The sequence below is a fragment of the Ambystoma mexicanum genome, chromosome 12 (assembly GCF_040938575.1).
Source record: "Ambystoma mexicanum isolate Mex_15411 chromosome 12, UKY_AmexF1_1, whole genome shotgun sequence".
Lineage (NCBI taxonomy): Eukaryota > Metazoa > Chordata > Amphibia > Caudata > Ambystomatidae > Ambystoma > Ambystoma mexicanum.
In genome coordinates, this window is record NC_090936.1 from 98664963 (window position 1) to 98682689 (window position 17727).

A 17727-nucleotide genomic window follows, 5' to 3' on the forward strand; every position below is an offset into this window, starting at 1 on the left:
TCAGGGGATAGGCTGGGAATTTTAGGACACCCTATGAGGTAGTCTCCCTGGGGCGGTACGGGAGGTAGGGGGGTGCAGTGAAGGTCCCACAGCGCGCCTGCTAGTAGCGACCAAGGGGGATGTTAACGGAGCGGCAGGAGGCCGAGTGAAGACCATGGCCAAGTCTCCTAGGAGTGGCCATGGTGAAAATGGGCCAGCCCAGAAGGAAGCCCTGTACCGAATCTGAAAGGAGCAGCCCTGGGTGTTGAGGGTGGGCATGCCAGGGCTCACAGAGAAGACTGCACAGAGAGCCCTACCCACAGCGGCAGGTGGCACGGGGAAGATTCTTGAGGGCCACCCTCAGTCATTCTGGGGCTATTCCCAATTGATACAGCTTGGGGATTTGACAATGGCTGCGCTTCTTCAATGCTCTGACGGATATAATCTAATCTAAAGTGTTTTCCTTTGGTAAACCCTGTATGGATCAGTATTAAAATATTCAACACAAATATGTTAAGCAATGCATAGGGCCCATGCATAGGTTGAGGCCCATTGTTCTATGCTTTACGAGCAACTAGTTATGTATACATCTACCGACTGAAATCCACATATAAATCCCTTTCATGTAATAACATCATGCACTGAAACATTTCCACGCGCTACAGGCCCCACCCACGCAAGTTTCATAATGCCTAAATATGAGCTCACTCTTTCCCCTCTGATTTCAGACCCACCACAAAACCATAATCTCTCTGCGACATCCAGATTCCAAGGTCAAGCAGCTGGGCATGACGAATTTTAAATGATGTGTACTACTAGGACAGTATGATTCACAAAACACCTCTCTAAAATAATGACAACTTTCTAAGCTACCAAAGTGAAATCATGTTTTCATTTCTGAGAATAATCTTATCGTTTGCCTTGGGCCAAACGCCACAGCTAACGGAAGCGGAAGCTGGCATCATTGTTCTTGCCACATGCACTGAAACTTCAACAGGAAATGTCCTCGTACACTTTGCTCGGTTTTGGAGAAGTATGCTCAACAACTCAGTATTTTAATATTCTTTACGCTCAAAAATAGTTTTGCAGGTGCCAGGCGGCCAAATAAAACAAAAATGTTGTATTGTGAGGAGAAAGGCCCCCAAAGCACCATGATATACTTACTAGGGCCGCTTGAGGACCTCTGAAGTACATTAAGCAACCACTCACCATCTAACTACATCTAGTACCATGCTTCGTCGGTTCTCGATATTGCCCTCACACTGAAACGCTGCTCTAATCTGAGCTGTACTCTCCTGAGTCCTACACGCATGCCTACCAATAACTTTCCACATTTGCCAAACATGCAATGCTACTGCGAAGACCATTTTCAACCTCGCCTGATTTGAAAATGGTCGCACGGCCCACACGCAGCAGCCTGATCGTCGCTGTGCGTTGCATTGCATAGAAACGAACTTCCCTACATACCCACAGTTCAGACGTAACTACATTCATTGGATAAAGGAAAATGATCCATAAACTGGCCCACACCTCGGCTACCGCCCATGCGACCTTGCCTCGCATACCACTGTGATTTACGTTGACCTGTACCGACACCTGTACTGTGTCCTCTGTATATACATGTAAACTTTTATGTTTTTATACCTGTAAATTGTTATGTGATTGTGTTATGTCCCCTGCATACGTATGTAACTCACTGTACAGCACTGTAACCAAGCTTTAAATAATCTTGTTTTCTTCTGAGCCCTGATACCCTTGGGTCTTGCGCGCAATACAAATGAATAAACAAACAAACCCTAACGTGATCCGCCAGCAGGCGGAAGCCGGCTTCAGCCCATCTGGCGAAGGCCCAGAGCAAAAGGCCCTGTTCCTCCGTGACCCAGCCATTCTTCCTTTGGAGCCAGAGAGGGCAGGAGCCCCCTCCCCACCTTACTTGAAGCTGCAGGAGCAGCTGAGTTCCATGCCGCGATCGAGCTCATGAATCAGCTGATCACAAAGCCTGTAGCACCACGAGGTGAGCACCGGAGGGCCTATCTGCAACGAGCATCTGTTTTCACTACCATATCCTGCAATCGAGCATGATCCTGCTCGTAGCCCATTACCTCGCCTGATTTGAAAATAGCCGCCTGGCCCACACGCAGCAGCCTGATCGTCGCTGTGCGTTGCGTTTCATAGCAACGCACTTCCCTACATACCCTAATGTGATCCGCCAGCAGGCGAAAGCCGGCGATGGCCTAGAGGAAAAGGCCCTGTTCCTCCCCTGTTCGTCCCGGGGCGCTACGGCCTACAACGTCGCTATGACCTTTTGGACCATATAAGGCCTCTTCTCCACCGATGGTATCCTGGACACACTACCCGTCATCAGAATATATTGACTAACGATTGTGAGTAACATTACACGGAGCCCTTATCCATGTGCTATTCTCCGTTAGCCATTATTCAGTGAGACCTACCTGACAGTGTCTACCATACAGGTTTGCAGTACAATATATGTATCACACTTCCGCACCACATGTTACGTTGCCTGCACAACTGCGCTTGCAGGCCTGTTCCTAGTACCTAACAACCCTACCTGGCCTATGCGTGACATCCTTCCCACCTAGATAGACCCATCAGCCTCATTCGCGTGCAGTTCCTGCTTGCCCACCAATCTCACGCTCTACAAGACTTTTGCATATCTCGCTATGCCCAGAAGGCCCACTATCCCCCCGTGCCAGGCATCCCATTATGGTAACCTACACGCCACATTATCGTTTTCCTGCTGAATTGTGAAGCGTTATATCAACCACCTCACTTGCTAAGTGCGTCACGCTGTGCCCAGCTTGCAGAATCAGTGCCACTATGCTGACACAGACTGTCTCTTTCCTTTGACCTCCCGAGAATTGCGTTGCACTTTGCCTCTGTAAATTGTGTAAATTGTATTATTCTATACCCTATCTCCCAGTTTCAGCACCTCTGTGGCTAACTGCATTTCACCCCTATGATCATCTGTGAATGATGAATTGTGCTGTGCCTAACTTGCCAAAATATTACCACATTGCTTGACTGCCTCTTATCTCTCATCCTCTGCTTATTGTTTCGTACTCTGCCATTGTGAATTTTGACTCACTGCACTCAGTTTAACAATCTTAGCGCCACTATGATTGACTGCATCTTACGTCCAAGTTCCCCCATGAATGTTATAGTGTGCTGCACTATGCCCATTTTACCTACATTTTTAACTTCTTTGACCCCACTGTGATCTGTGAGTAGCCTGTTCACCCTGTTTCGCTTCCCTACCAGATCGTCCAACTTATAGACCCCTCAATCACGAGCCACAGTTAGCACCACATATCGATCAGTATTAGACTCGATCAAGCCTCCCTGTGCTATAATTGACTGTGTCCAACCAGTCTGAAACTGGCCAGTCACCCACATTCACCTTAGGAGGACCCACTCCAAACTTTTCAAGATTTCTCCTGTAGCTTAATCCAGATATCACAAGACCCACACTAGCCTGGCCCCTGGAGGCCCCCTCTAACGCCAACACCTACCCTCCTCATGGCAGCATTTCACAGAGTCACCCTCACTATGACTTCAATCCTCCCGCTCCTCCAATCCATCTCACCCACTAAATTCCTCCCACCACTCCAACCCAAAAACCGCCTCATTCCCACTATCAACCCTCACCAAAGTATTACTACCGCTAACCTACTTAGCCCTCTGGAATGGATACATCGGTGCGCCACCCTCCCCCACACCCCTGGTCCCATGCCCCGTGAACATCAGGAATTTGAGACTAGGACCTCATTTCACCACTCACATGCAGTCCTCTAGGTTGACATCCCATTCTCCAAAATTCAGTTCTAAATCCAGATTGCGCCCTCCTGCCATTCCACCCTCAGTATCCACAGAGACACGCAATCAGCCTATCCCCATCACCACCACCCACACGAGTGCACCCTCAGCCACGATCCTCCAAGATCGCACATTCCACTGTAGCAATGACTCCTACCATCAAAGGGGCTTTGATCAATGCACGATCTCTAATTGCCCATGCTCCTAACAATGCAGACCTTATTTCTGAAAACAGCCTCGACTACTTGGCCATCACAGAAACCTGGCTCCACCAGGCGGCAGGTCCTGCACTCTCCCTAGCCCTCCCAGAGGGTTACACGATTATCAGAGTTGACATAAACTCAGGCAGAGGAGGAGGCCTCGCCATTATAGCTAGAACCATTCTGGGCCTTAGAGATACTATCCTCACTAGCCTACCTTCAGCAGAACTTCTCTCTGTTAAAATCCCACTAACAGCCACTCAAACCATCTTCATACACCTAGTCTACCGACCACCATGCCCCATCTCCTCCTTTGAGGAAGACATCACAGGCCTCTTATCGTCAAATACTAAACCAGGCTCCCACATCATACTCTTTGGAGACCTTAACCTTGGGTTCCAGGACCCCAATGATGCCATTGCTCTAGCTCTCAAAAATTCTCTTTCCCAACTCGACTTCAAATATTGAGTCTCTGAGCCCACCCACACCAAGGGTCGCACATTAGATTGGCTAGCTGACCTGAACTGCTCCATACAAATCCTCCAGAACGAACCTATCGCCTGGACAGACCACCACTACATATCCTTTGCCATTCAGGGAACCGTACCTCCTAAGCCTACCATCGCCCCCCCCCTTCGCTATCCAGGAACACCCGTAACATTACACCACCCAACCTACACCCACTAATCAACAACATCTTGAACGATACCAACTACAGAAACCTAGATCCCAATGAATTGGTTGATCTTTATAATACAACTTTGGAGTCTGCCCTGAACAGTATCGCTCCAGTCAAAAAAAAAAGCCAAAGCAGCCACCCACCTCGATAACTGGTTCACGCCAGAACTTAAAATCTTGAGGAATCTAAAAAGAGCAGAAGAATCCACATGGCGTAAAGCACCCACCTCTCACAACAAGGCACTATTCTTCACTACAGCAGCCACCTACAAATCTGCCATCCTCACCACCAAAAAATAAATCTATAACAATAGAATCCTCAATGCCAAATCTAGGACTAAGGAGCTATTCAGTATCCTGAGGGAACTGGAATCCCCAGCTCCGCCTTCATCGGACTGTACAAAAGATGCTGCTTGGTGTACCAAAATACAACAAGCCCTAGCGAACAAAATAGCTTCTCTCCAAACTAAAATAGAAGCCAAAAAGAACAGCCTTGCAAACAGCACACCCGATAAATTCTCTCCTAAGCCTCAACTCCCTCAGTGTCCGCCATTTTCATTCTCCCCGGTCACACCTAAGGAAGTGGAAGACATCATCAAAGGCCTTAAGCCTTCAAGGTGCCAAGGAGACACATGTCCGGCTTCTATTATCAAGGATTGTGCCAAGGAATGATCCCCTTTTATCGCTACAATGATAAATTCCTTGTTCAAGACCAATCTCGTCCCCAAAAACCTCAAGGAGGCCTGGTCCATGCCTCTCCTAAAAAAGCCCAATTTAGACCAAAACACACCAATGAACTAAAGGCAAACCACCACTGTCCCCTTCCTTTTAAAAATTCTGGACAGAGTTGCCTACCAGCAAATCCAGAGACACCTGGAGGACAACTTACTTGGTCTACGACAATCAGGTTTCTGGCTCAGGCATGGCACTGAGACCACCCTCCTGGACCTGAAAATACAGATGGATGAGACAAGAGACAAAGGCAAACTGGCCATTCTCCTCCTCTTGTAAGACCTCTCTGCTGCATTGGACCTGGTTCATCACCAGATCCTCACGGAACACTTAACCACCGCAGCAGCCTTTTCCAATAACGCTTCTTCCTGGAATAAATCATTCTTATCTAACCGCACCACCAAAGTCTTCTCGCCCTCTGCATCCGCAGCCCCAATCCCCATCCTCTGTGGGGTTCCCCAAGGCTAAACAACATTTTCACGAAGCTCCTCTTTGACCGCCTTGACAACATGGGTGTCATCTACACAAACTACGCAGATGACACCCAGGTTATCATCACGCTGTCAGGATGCTACGCTGATGACACCAAACTAATCAACAACATTTACTTGAAAATACATGCATGGATGGTGGCACATAGCCTCTGCCTCAATGATGAAAAAACAGAGCTCCTGATTGTAGGCACCCAAGCTCACCTTAACAAACTGGACCCACAGTATATGTCGTTCAACATTTATGGAAACACAATCAAAGTTGCGAAGGAGATAAAAACGTTAGGTGTCTACCTCGATTTTACCTTATCTCTAAAAAAACAAGTGATTGCTATTGCTTCATCAACAGCTTATACAAACAAGCTAATCAATGCCTGTAAATCCTATCTATCCGCTACTAGCTGCATGATGTTAGCTAGAGCTCTAGCACTCTCCAAATTAGATTACTGCAACACGCTCTTCTCAGGAACCTCTGAATTGGATCTCAACAGACAACAAGTCTTACAAAATAACTCCTTAAGAGCTGCACTAAACATCCCCAGATCCAGCCACATCTTCAGCTATAGACAAAAATCTAACTGGCTCCCAGTGCGTGACAGAATCTCACTTCGCACTCTGCCGATCACCCACAAATGTATCTCCAACACCGCACCTAAATACCTCTCAGACAAGTTCTCCCTATATCAAGCTATCCGACCCACCAGAACATCCCAAACCCACCTCCTCACATTTCCCAGATTCAACCTCAAAACTGCAGGTGGAGCCAGCTTCCCTGTACAAGCTGCCAACCTCTGGAACTGTCTACCCCACACCATCAGACTGGAACCGTCCTTCAATGCCTTCAGAATCAGCGTTAAACTCTGGCTTACTAACAAGCCTAAAAACTGATGGCTCCTAATGATCCTGCATCACAGCCTCATCGTACTGTTAGTACTCCTTTGATCCCTTCCTACTGTACTTATCTTGAAGGTCTGACCTCTATGTATCCTATGATCCCATCCCGACCCTTCCGCCATTTGCTTATGTTGTCGTCTTATGTAATTATGCTTTTGTGTAACATGTTAAGTTCTCCAGCGCCCAGTTACCTCAGGGTTAGGTGTGCGATACAAATAATAAACAAATACAAATATCCTCTCCCACTCATCCCAATTGTTTTTTGTCCCTGTTTTTGGTGAATCTGTGTGATTTTCCCATGGCTAAATAACCCACGACGGAAATTACTGCAAGGGAAATGTACGCAATACAAAAATGTTCGTACATTTCCCATGCGGACATCCATTGCAAAACAACCATAAAACCATATAAACACACACTGGATGACATAACATAAAATGGTATTCCGAATTAAATGCAGAATGCGTGTTTACTGAGCATTCAGCATTTTAAAAAAATACTGAATCTGATGTTACCGAATCAGCGAAGGGGGGTGCAGGGATGTCTCCGCCCCTCCCCCCATGTTCGTTAAAATTAGATTTGGGAGTTGCAGGGGTGTCCCCAGCTTCCATTACAGTGGCCAATAAAGTGCCAAAAAAACTCAATAAAAAAACAGACCCTGCAGAACCGACCATGTTGGGAATAGGGAACTGACATCGCAGGGGGAGTTGTGGTGTGCTGCGGAGGTAAATAGGGATAAAGGGGTAGCGGGTTAGGGAGATGTGGGAGAAAGTAATCTAAGTGATCACTGCACCGCACCATTTTCGGATTCGACATTTTCGTCATCGAAAATTTGGCCCGCGCAGTGATCCACATAAAATGAAAGGGGGCTGGTTCACATTATCTTACCTATACCTCGATAAATCGATAACTTAAACATAGACATTAGAAGTGGTTCACAAAAGATGGATTTCACAAGTGTAAAGCTGATCTATGGGCCTCATTACGACCCTGGCGGAAAGTGACTGACCGGACCGCAACAGCGTAAATAGCGTTTCCGCCATTGCACGAAGGAGCAAAGTGCGGCTAATTACGACCCATCGGGCACGAGCATTACGCCATGGCGGAAGTGCAAAGTCCGCGATGGCGGAAATGACCCCAAAACGGCCCACACCGCCGCCGTACGGCGCCCTAGGTGCAATACCGCCACCCCTCTTAGCGGTCACCGCAGTGTGCGCCTACCGGAAAGTACGGTGACCGGAAATATACGGAAACGGAAGATAAAACATGGGCCCGGAACGGGAAACATCCCGGCGTACACCTATAAAAACACTAAAACCACACAACCACTAAAATCACTACCCTGAAACACACCCCAACCCGTCAACCACCCTAGCGAAACCAAGAAAAATGGGAAAAGTAGCGAAGAAAGCGTGCGACCGCAAGCGGCAGGTCCACTTCTCCCGTGAGGAACTCACCGTGCTAACAGAGACCCTCCAGGAGAATGCTGCCGTCGTCTTCTGCACGCAAATGACCAGGACGGCACTTGCAAACAAGAAGGCCATATGGGCTCTGGTGGCACAGCGGGTAAGTGCGGTGGGGACCGCACCCCGCACCCCACAGCAATGCCGCAAGCGATGGGACGACCTGCGGATACGCGTCCGCAGCATACTCTCTGCCAACCACAACATTGCCACAGCCACCGGGGAAGGTCCTGAATCACCCATCAAGTTGACCCCCTGGGAAGAAATCTGTGCCTCCACCATCGGAATGGAGAGCATAGAGGGAGTCGGAGGGATGGAGAAAGGAGTGCAGACATCCGAAGATTCAGGTAGGTGGGCCAGATAAAACAATGCCAAATCCACACAGTCCATCCATGTGAAGTACCATGCGTCCACATAGTGCAACAGAAACACATGTCCAGGAGAACGTCCACACACATCGGCCTGATAGCGCACGTTAAAACCCACAATAAATACATAAATAATTAAAAACCCCTAATACACGCACTACACGTGCAGCAGGCACACCCTAACTGCAGGCTGCCAAACAACTGCACCCTCACTCCACACACAAATCAAAGCACCTCCAAGGCCCCGACCCAAATCACCCTCAGGTACCACCCCAAAGCATGTGATACAATGCCATTCCAATTCCCACAGACCCATCAATAACCCTCGCCCTCCTTTACTCCACCACAGGGTCCGATCCAAACGACGAGCTACAGGACACCCCTACCAGCACACCTGCAAAGAGGGCCAAGACCAACGGCCAGAGACCCTCCACCTCAGCTGCACGCATCAAGACACGGCAGCAGCACAAATCAGGTGGCAGCACAGAGGAGGGAACATCAACAGGCACCCCAGCAGCCAGCATGCCCACAACACCACCACCACAGGTCCCCCCAATGGATGCCACAGAAGGCACTGCCTCTGGTGGCAGCAGCACCATAGGTGACACCCCATTGACGGCAGCATGCTCCGACACAGAAAACGGGGATGCCGAAGTCAGATCCATCCATGACCTGTCCCAATCCCCCTGTCTGTCCCATCCCGTACAACATGAGGATACCACGCAGGGGCACCCACAAGACGACGACTGGCCATCCCCCACAAGCCCTGTGGCAAGGCAACATGAGGACAACAGCCCCTCTGTGACACCCCCGCAAATGGCCATGGCCCAGCAGAGGCAACAGTCCCTCGACCAGTTGATCGAACAACAGCAGCAACTGGCCACACTCCTCAAGGACCATGCCGATGAATGTGGGGGCACTAAGGCAGACATAGAAACATCAACTGAGACACTTAGGGCAGAAATGGAGAGAGGTACAGAGACGCTAAGGGCACAAATGGAGAGAAGCACCGAGAGCCTGAGGGGGGAACTGCATGCGACGTCCAAAGACGTATGTGCCGAACTTGCCGCAGTGCGCCGTGTGCTCACTGAGCTCTCGCAAACCCTTAGGGACATGCATGGACGTGAGCAGGCAGACACATCATCCGTTGCAAGTTCCGTCCAGGGCAGCCCCCAACGTAGATCTGGAAGGAACCTGCGCTCCACAGGCAGGGGTGCCCCTGATACCCGCAGAGGGGGCTTGCAATAGCGACAGCCCACTGACAATGAGCAACTTTGGACACTGGTGTTCGGGGGGGAGGTAGGAGGGTGGAGGGGGTGTGTTGGGCTCACTTGGGTGGCGGGTCGATAGGGTGTTCAACATGACATCACATATGCCATTAAAAGTGCACGATAAACCAATGAGATGTGTGGACATTGATCTTTGTGTACTAGGCCATCATAGGCGTAGAGTCCATATTGTGCATGTCCCAGACACACGCAGTGCCACGAGTCCCGTGTCCATGTATCAGCCACCAGGCGTGAGTGCTAGAAGCATACATCAATGAGATGCTGACGAATGTCACGGGCCTCCGGTGCCTCGCAGACTCCATGAGGTGCTGCCACAGCCCCACCCTCATCATGACCATCATCATGTGCTTGCAGTTCTGCGTCAGGGGGCATGGGCACATTTCTACGTACGCACATGTTGTGGAGCATGACACATGCCATGACCATCTTTGCAACCTTCTCATGGCGGTACAGGAGTGCCCCGCCAGACCTGCTGAGGCAGCGGAAACGGCCCTTCAGTAGGCCGAATGCCTGTTCTATGACTACACGGGTACGTGAGTGGGCATGGTTGTAGTCCTCCTCATGCTGGTCCCGTGGGTTCCGGACTGGTGTGAGGAGCCATCTCTTCAGTGGATATCCAGCATCACCTGTATGTGGACGAGAAACGTAGGATGTGGGATACCATTGATACGTACGCACACCCCCCCCCCTTCCTGCCAGTACATTGCGAATTCACATACCCCACATCATCATGCATGTAATGAGACTCACCGAGTAGCCAGGATCTGTTCCCTGCGTGTCGCTCCATGTAGCGTGGTATTGTAGAGTTCCTCAAGACCATAGAATCATGGGTTGATCCAGGGAATCGGGCACAACAATGTGTAATGATCCTGTTGGAGTCACACACCATTTGTACATTCAGGGAATGAAATTGTTTTCGGTTGCGGTACTGGGCCTCCATGGCATGTGGGACGACCAATTCAACATGGGTGCAGTCGATGGCACCAATGCAACCCGGTATGCATGGAATCGCACTTTTGTGTTGGTAATTTCCTGCTCCGAGCGTGGTAGAGAGATGTAGTCGTCTGCGTGCTGCAGGAGGGCATCGAGCACTTGCAATAGTGTCCGTGAGAACAGTGGCTGAGAAATGCCATGCAACTGCCCGACTGTGTGCTGGTAGGTGCCTGTGGCCAGGAAGTGTAGTACAGACACCACCTTCAGTAGGGGTGGGATGGCGGTTGGGCTATCTATCATGCTGACAAGGTCAGCCTGTGTCATGTCCACAATGGCGGCTATGGTGTCCCGGTCCAGACGGTAGAGGGTGTGGATCTGCTCATCAGTGAGGTTGAACGGATGTGCTCGGAGGCGTGGTATTGCGGGCTGCCTGCGTGGTGGTAGTGGCTGTGCTGGTGGGCCTTGCTGGCCCTGCCTTGGCCTCCTCCTCCTCCTGCGTCTCCTCCGTGCGGCTGGTTGTAGTTGTTGTTCGTCTTCTTCTTGGAGTCGGAGCACTTGCAGTGCTATCAGGTCCCCCAGGGCCAACATCGCGAGTCCTGCCGGTAGCATTTCGGTGTGGTTGTGGGAGGAGACTGGCTGTGCAATTTATGTGTTTCCAGGCTGTATGGCCTCCACCTGTGGTGATTAATTCCACCTGTGCAAACTGCTCTCCCCTTTGGCCGAGCACGTGCCGCGCACAACGCTGCAATTCGTGGAATTGTATCTAGCTATTGCAATCATGTATTTGTACCCGATGGCCGTGTAAGATTGGTTGATATGTTCATTCTGCTGTGGTCCCATTGTTTCACATACTATCTGTGCAGTCGCGAACAGACTTGTGAAGGGTCAGTGGAACGTAGTACTCGAGTAACGGTGGGCCCTCATGCATCACTGTACCGAGTTGCAACGACGGGCGGGGCGTCCCATTTGTGGGTGAAGGCAGTTGCCATTTTCACACACAGCCGCACTCGATGGAATAATTAGTGATTTCAAACGGCCACAGATGCCTTTTCGACGTGATGTTGCAAATGAGGAATTCGAAGGGCGGCGCTTTCGGTTTCCAGCTAGCGGCGAGGAGATGCCCACAGGTCTGACTGCAAATGTAACGTTCTATTGTTCAATGTCCTTGAGACAGGGCCCATGGCGAGGGAGCAATGATTGATATGAATAGTTTGGGATGCGCAATAGCTACGTGGGCGATGTGGCCGACCGTTCCCAAATACATGTTACTTCACAACACTGGAATTACGGGCTGGGGCACTGTGGATTTAGCAGGCTGCATAACGCACAGACTCAATGGATGTTTCTAATGTTATGTGAGTAATTATTCAGGCGTTTTCATACCGGGATGAGGGAATGATGAATGGATGCATGGGCAGGTGATTTGATACAGAGTTTGCCATGTACAGGGCTTCTTGGGATCTATCCGCCTCCCCTACGCTATGTGATGCAGGGCTGCCATAGTGGGACCATCGTCTATCTGGCCTTGTTGAGCCCTCCCTGTCTCGAGGCGCCCTCAGACACTTTTGTCCATGCACGTTAACATTCCCATCTGATGGATTCTGTTTTGACAGACGCATGCACAGGTACACTCGTTTGTGATGGTGTGTTTGCACCTCGATATAGATGGTTATGAGTCGCAAGTGGTTTTGGGGTGGTGATGATCCTTTTGAGTGGGCTAGCATGCATATGGCTGGGGATTTCGTGTGATCATTGAAATGAGTTGTTCGAATGTGGTTCTGATGGCCATTCTGTTCTTGTTCTTTTCTTTTGGTTGACAGGTATCTCCTCCCCTTTTGCCACTGCCATCTGTATGCCACTCCTGCAGATGGATTTTACTCCCGACACCTGCTGCTTCGTGTTAATCAGTGGAGCAGCATTACGATCTTATGGGACGATCGCCAATGGCCCACATGCCCTTACGCAGTACTGGTGGCTCGGAGCAACATTTCGGCCTTTCAGCTGGACTAGTGCCTCCCCATTGGGTCGGCCCTGCGGTTCTGTGCGCTTCCATGTTGCCTTTTCGTACGTGAATGTGGCTCTGTGTACCATGGGGGAACAGGGCGACACACAGGTAGTGGCTGGTCATTTCTTGCGGATGCAGCCCACAATGGTGATTAGTGTTTTGGAGTTCATGGCCTGATGGCTGTATGGGCTTGGTGACTTTGATGTGCATAAAATTTCTATTCTGATTTGGCCCGTGTAGCGTTTTTCTTTGCAAGTGATGTGGGATATGCCTATTTGGGGGGCGATGTATTGTGAGGAGATCTGCATTGGGTTCCAGCTTCGGGGTTTAGTTGCGTGGTACTGTGCTGGGCGCGTTTGCCTACGAAGCCCAGTGAGGTCAGGGATGGGGGCTGCCTATATGACAGTTTGGATGTTGTCATGCTCAGGGGCGGGGGATTGGGTTTTGTGTAACAGATGCCGGTCAGCCAGGTGGACTGGTGGAATGATGTGATTTTCGGAATATTGCTGGTCACAGGTGCCTGTGTTTGCGTGCGTTTCTTGGTGGGGGACTGTGGTCATGTCCATTGGGATGGCTTCTGTATTCGTGCCATCTGTGCCCTGCAGCTCCCATTGGCCCCTCTTGTGTTTCTTTTGTTCGTTGCCATGCATGGGTGACTTGTACATTTCAATGGTTGCATTGTGACTTCATTGCACCTACGGGGAGTTGTACTTTGTGGGCAGGGAGCGGTGTACAGGCACTCAGTGGGGCCGTTTACGGTTGATTCGCGATGCCGTACTTCTCACCATGGCGGTATGGTGCTTTCCGCCGTGCTTGATGGCGTTAGGTACATGTCCGCTAGGGTCGGAATTCGCGTACCCTTGCGCCATGGTGGTATTTACGGTTTGGCATGGCGCGCGCGCGCGTACTTGGTGCAGTTAGCGTTGGCGTTCACTACGGTGTCGCTAATGGCATCGTACTTTACGGTGACGGGTCATAATCGCAACGAGCGGTGTTCGATGGCGGTATTGCATTTCCGCCATCATTTTTCCATTTCCGCCAGGGTCGTAATGAGGCCCTATGGGCCTCATTACGACCCTGGCGGAAAGTGACTGACCGGACCGCAACAGCGTAAATAGCGTTTCCGCCATTGCACGAAGGAGCAAAGTGCGGCTAATTACGACCCATCGGGCACGAGCATTACGCCATGGCGGAAGTGCAAAGTCCGCGATGGCGGAAATGACCCCAAAACGGCCCACACCGCCGCCGTACGGCGCCCTAGGTGCAATACCGCCACCCCTCTTAGCGGTCACCGCAGTGTGCGCCTACCGGAAAGTACGGTGACCGGAAATATACGGAAACGGAAGATAAAACATGGGCCCGGAACGGGAAACATCCCGGCGTACACCTATAAAAACACTAAAACCACACAACCACTAAAATCACTACCCTGAAACACACCCCAACCCGTCAACCACCCTAGCGAAACCAAGAAAAATGGGAAAAGTAGCGAAGAAAGCGTGCGACCGCAAGCGGCAGGTCCACTTCTCCCGTGAGGAACTCACCGTGCTAACAGAGACCCTCCAGGAGAATGCTGCCGTCGTCTTCTGCACGCAAATGACCAGGACGGCACTTGCAAACAAGAAGGCCATATGGGCTCTGGTGGCACAGCGGGTAAGTGCGGTGGGGACCGCACCCCGCACCCCACAGCAATGCCGCAAGCGATGGGACGACCTGCGGATACGCGTCCGCAGCATACTCTCTGCCAACCACAACATTGCCACAGCCACCGGGGAAGGTCCTGAATCACCCATCAAGTTGACCCCCTGGGAAGAAATCTGTGCCTCCACCATCGGAATGGAGAGCATAGAGGGAGTCGGAGGGATGGAGAAAGGAGTGCAGACATCCGAAGATTCAGGTAGGTGGGCCAGATAAAACAATGCCAAATCCACACAGTCCATCCATGTGAAGTACCATGCGTCCACATAGTGCAACAGAAACACATGTCCAGGAGAACGTCCACACACATCGGCCTGATAGCGCACGTTAAAACCCACAATAAATACATAAATAATTAAAAACCCCTAATACACGCACTACACGTGCAGCAGGCACACCCTAACTGCAGGCTGCCAAACAACTGCACCCTCACTCCACACACAAATCAAAGCACCTCCAAGGCCCCGACCCAAATCACCCTCAGGTACCACCCCAAAGCATGTGATACAATGCCATTCCAATTCCCACAGACCCATCAATAACCCTCGCCCTCCTTTACTCCACCACAGGGTCCGATCCAAACGACGAGCTACAGGACACCCCTACCAGCACACCTGCAAAGAGGGCCAAGACCAACGGCCAGAGACCCTCCACCTCAGCTGCACGCATCAAGACACGGCAGCAGCACAAATCAGGTGGCAGCACAGAGGAGGGAACATCAACAGGCACCCCAGCAGCCAGCATGCCCACAACACCACCACCACAGGTCCCCCCAATGGATGCCACAGAAGGCACTGCCTCTGGTGGCAGCAGCACCATAGGTGACACCCCATTGACGGCAGCATGCTCCGACACAGAAAACGGGGATGCCGAAGTCAGATCCATCCATGACCTGTCCCAATCCCCCTGTCTGTCCCATCCCGTACAACATGAGGATACCACGCAGGGGCACCCACAAGACGACGACTGGCCATCCCCCACAAGCCCTGTGGCAAGGCAACATGAGGACAACAGCCCCTCTGTGACACCCCCGCAAATGGCCATGGCCCAGCAGAGGCAACAGTCCCTCGACCAGTTGATCGAACAACAGCAGCAACTGGCCACACTCCTCAAGGACCATGCCGATGAATGTGGGGGCACTAAGGCAGACATAGAAACATCAACTGAGACACTTAGGGCAGAAATGGAGAGAGGTACAGAGACGCTAAGGGCACAAATGGAGAGAAGCACCGAGAGCCTGAGGGGGGAACTGCATGCGACGTCCAAAGACGTATGTGCCGAACTTGCCGCAGTGCGCCGTGTGCTCACTGAGCTCTCGCAAACCCTTAGGGACATGCATGGACGTGAGCAGGCAGACACATCATCCGTTGCAAGTTCCGTCCAGGGCAGCCCCCAACGTAGATCTGGAAGGAACCTGCGCTCCACAGGCAGGGGTGCCCCTGATACCCGCAGAGGGGGCTTGCAATAGCGACAGCCCACTGACAATGAGCAACTTTGGACACTGGTGTTCGGGGGGGAGGTAGGAGGGTGGAGGGGGTGTGTTGGGCTCACTTGGGTGGCGGGTCGATAGGGTGTTCAACATGACATCACATATGCCATTAAAAGTGCACGATAAACCAATGAGATGTGTGGACATTGATCTTTGTGTACTAGGCCATCATAGGCGTAGAGTCCATATTGTGCATGTCCCAGACACACGCAGTGCCACGAGTCCCGTGTCCATGTATCAGCCACCAGGCGTGAGTGCTAGAAGCATACATCAATGAGATGCTGACGAATGTCACGGGCCTCCGGTGCCTCGCAGACTCCATGAGGTGCTGCCACAGCCCCACCCTCATCATGACCATCATCATGTGCTTGCAGTTCTGCGTCAGGGGGCATGGGCACATTTCTACGTACGCACATGTTGTGGAGCATGACACATGCCATGACCATCTTTGCAACCTTCTCATGGCGGTACAGGAGTGCCCCGCCAGACCTGCTGAGGCAGCGGAAACGGCCCTTCAGTAGGCCGAATGCCTGTTCTATGACTACACGGGTACGTGAGTGGGCATGGTTGTAGTCCTCCTCATGCTGGTCCCGTGGGTTCCGGACTGGTGTGAGGAGCCATCTCTTCAGTGGATATCCAGCATCACCTGTATGTGGACGAGAAACGTAGGATGTGGGATACCATTGATACGTACGCACACCCCCCCCCTTCCTTCAAGTACATTGCGAATTCACATACCCCACATCATCATGCATGTAATGAGACTCACCGAGTAGCCAGGATCTGTTCCCTGCGTGTCGCTCCATGTAGCGTGGTATTGTAGAGTTCCTCAAGACCATAGAATCATGGGTTGATCCAGGGAATCGGGCACAACAATGTGTAATGATCCTGTTGGAGTCACACACCATTTGTACATTCAGGGAATGAAATTGTTTTCGGTTGCGGTACTGGGCCTCCATGGCATGTGGGACGACCAATTCAACATGGGTGCAGTCGATGGCACCAATGCAACCCGGTATGCATGGAATCGCACTTTTGTGTTGGTAATTTCCTGCTCCGAGCGTGGTAGAGAGATGTAGTCGTCTGCGTGCTGCAGGAGGGCATCGAGCACTTGCAATAGTGTCCGTGAGAACAGTGGCTGAGAAATGCCATGCAACTGCCCGACTGTGTGCTGGTAGGTGCCTGTGGCCAGGAAGTGTAGTACAGACACCACCTTCAGTAGGGGTGGGATGGCGGTTGGGCTATCTATCATGCTGACAAGGTCAGCCTGTGTCATGTCCACAATGGCGGCTATGGTGTCCCGGTCCAGACGGTAGAGGGTGTGGATCTGCTCATCAGTGAGGTTGAACGGATGTGCTCGGAGGCGTGGTATTGCGGGCTGCCTGCGTGGTGGTAGTGGCTGTGCTGGTGGGCCTTGCTGGCCCTGCCTTGGCCTCCTCCTCCTCCTGCGTCTCCTCCGTGCGGCTGGTTGTAGTTGTTGTTCGTCTTCTTCTTGGAGTCGGAGCACTTGCAGTGCTATCAGGTCCCCCAGGGCCAACATCGCGAGTCCTGCCGGTAGCATTTCGGTGTGGTTGTGGGAGGAGACTGGCTGTGCAATTTATGTGTTTCCAGGCTGTATGGCCTCCACCTGTGGTGATTAATTCCACCTGTGCAAACTGCTCTCCCCTTTGG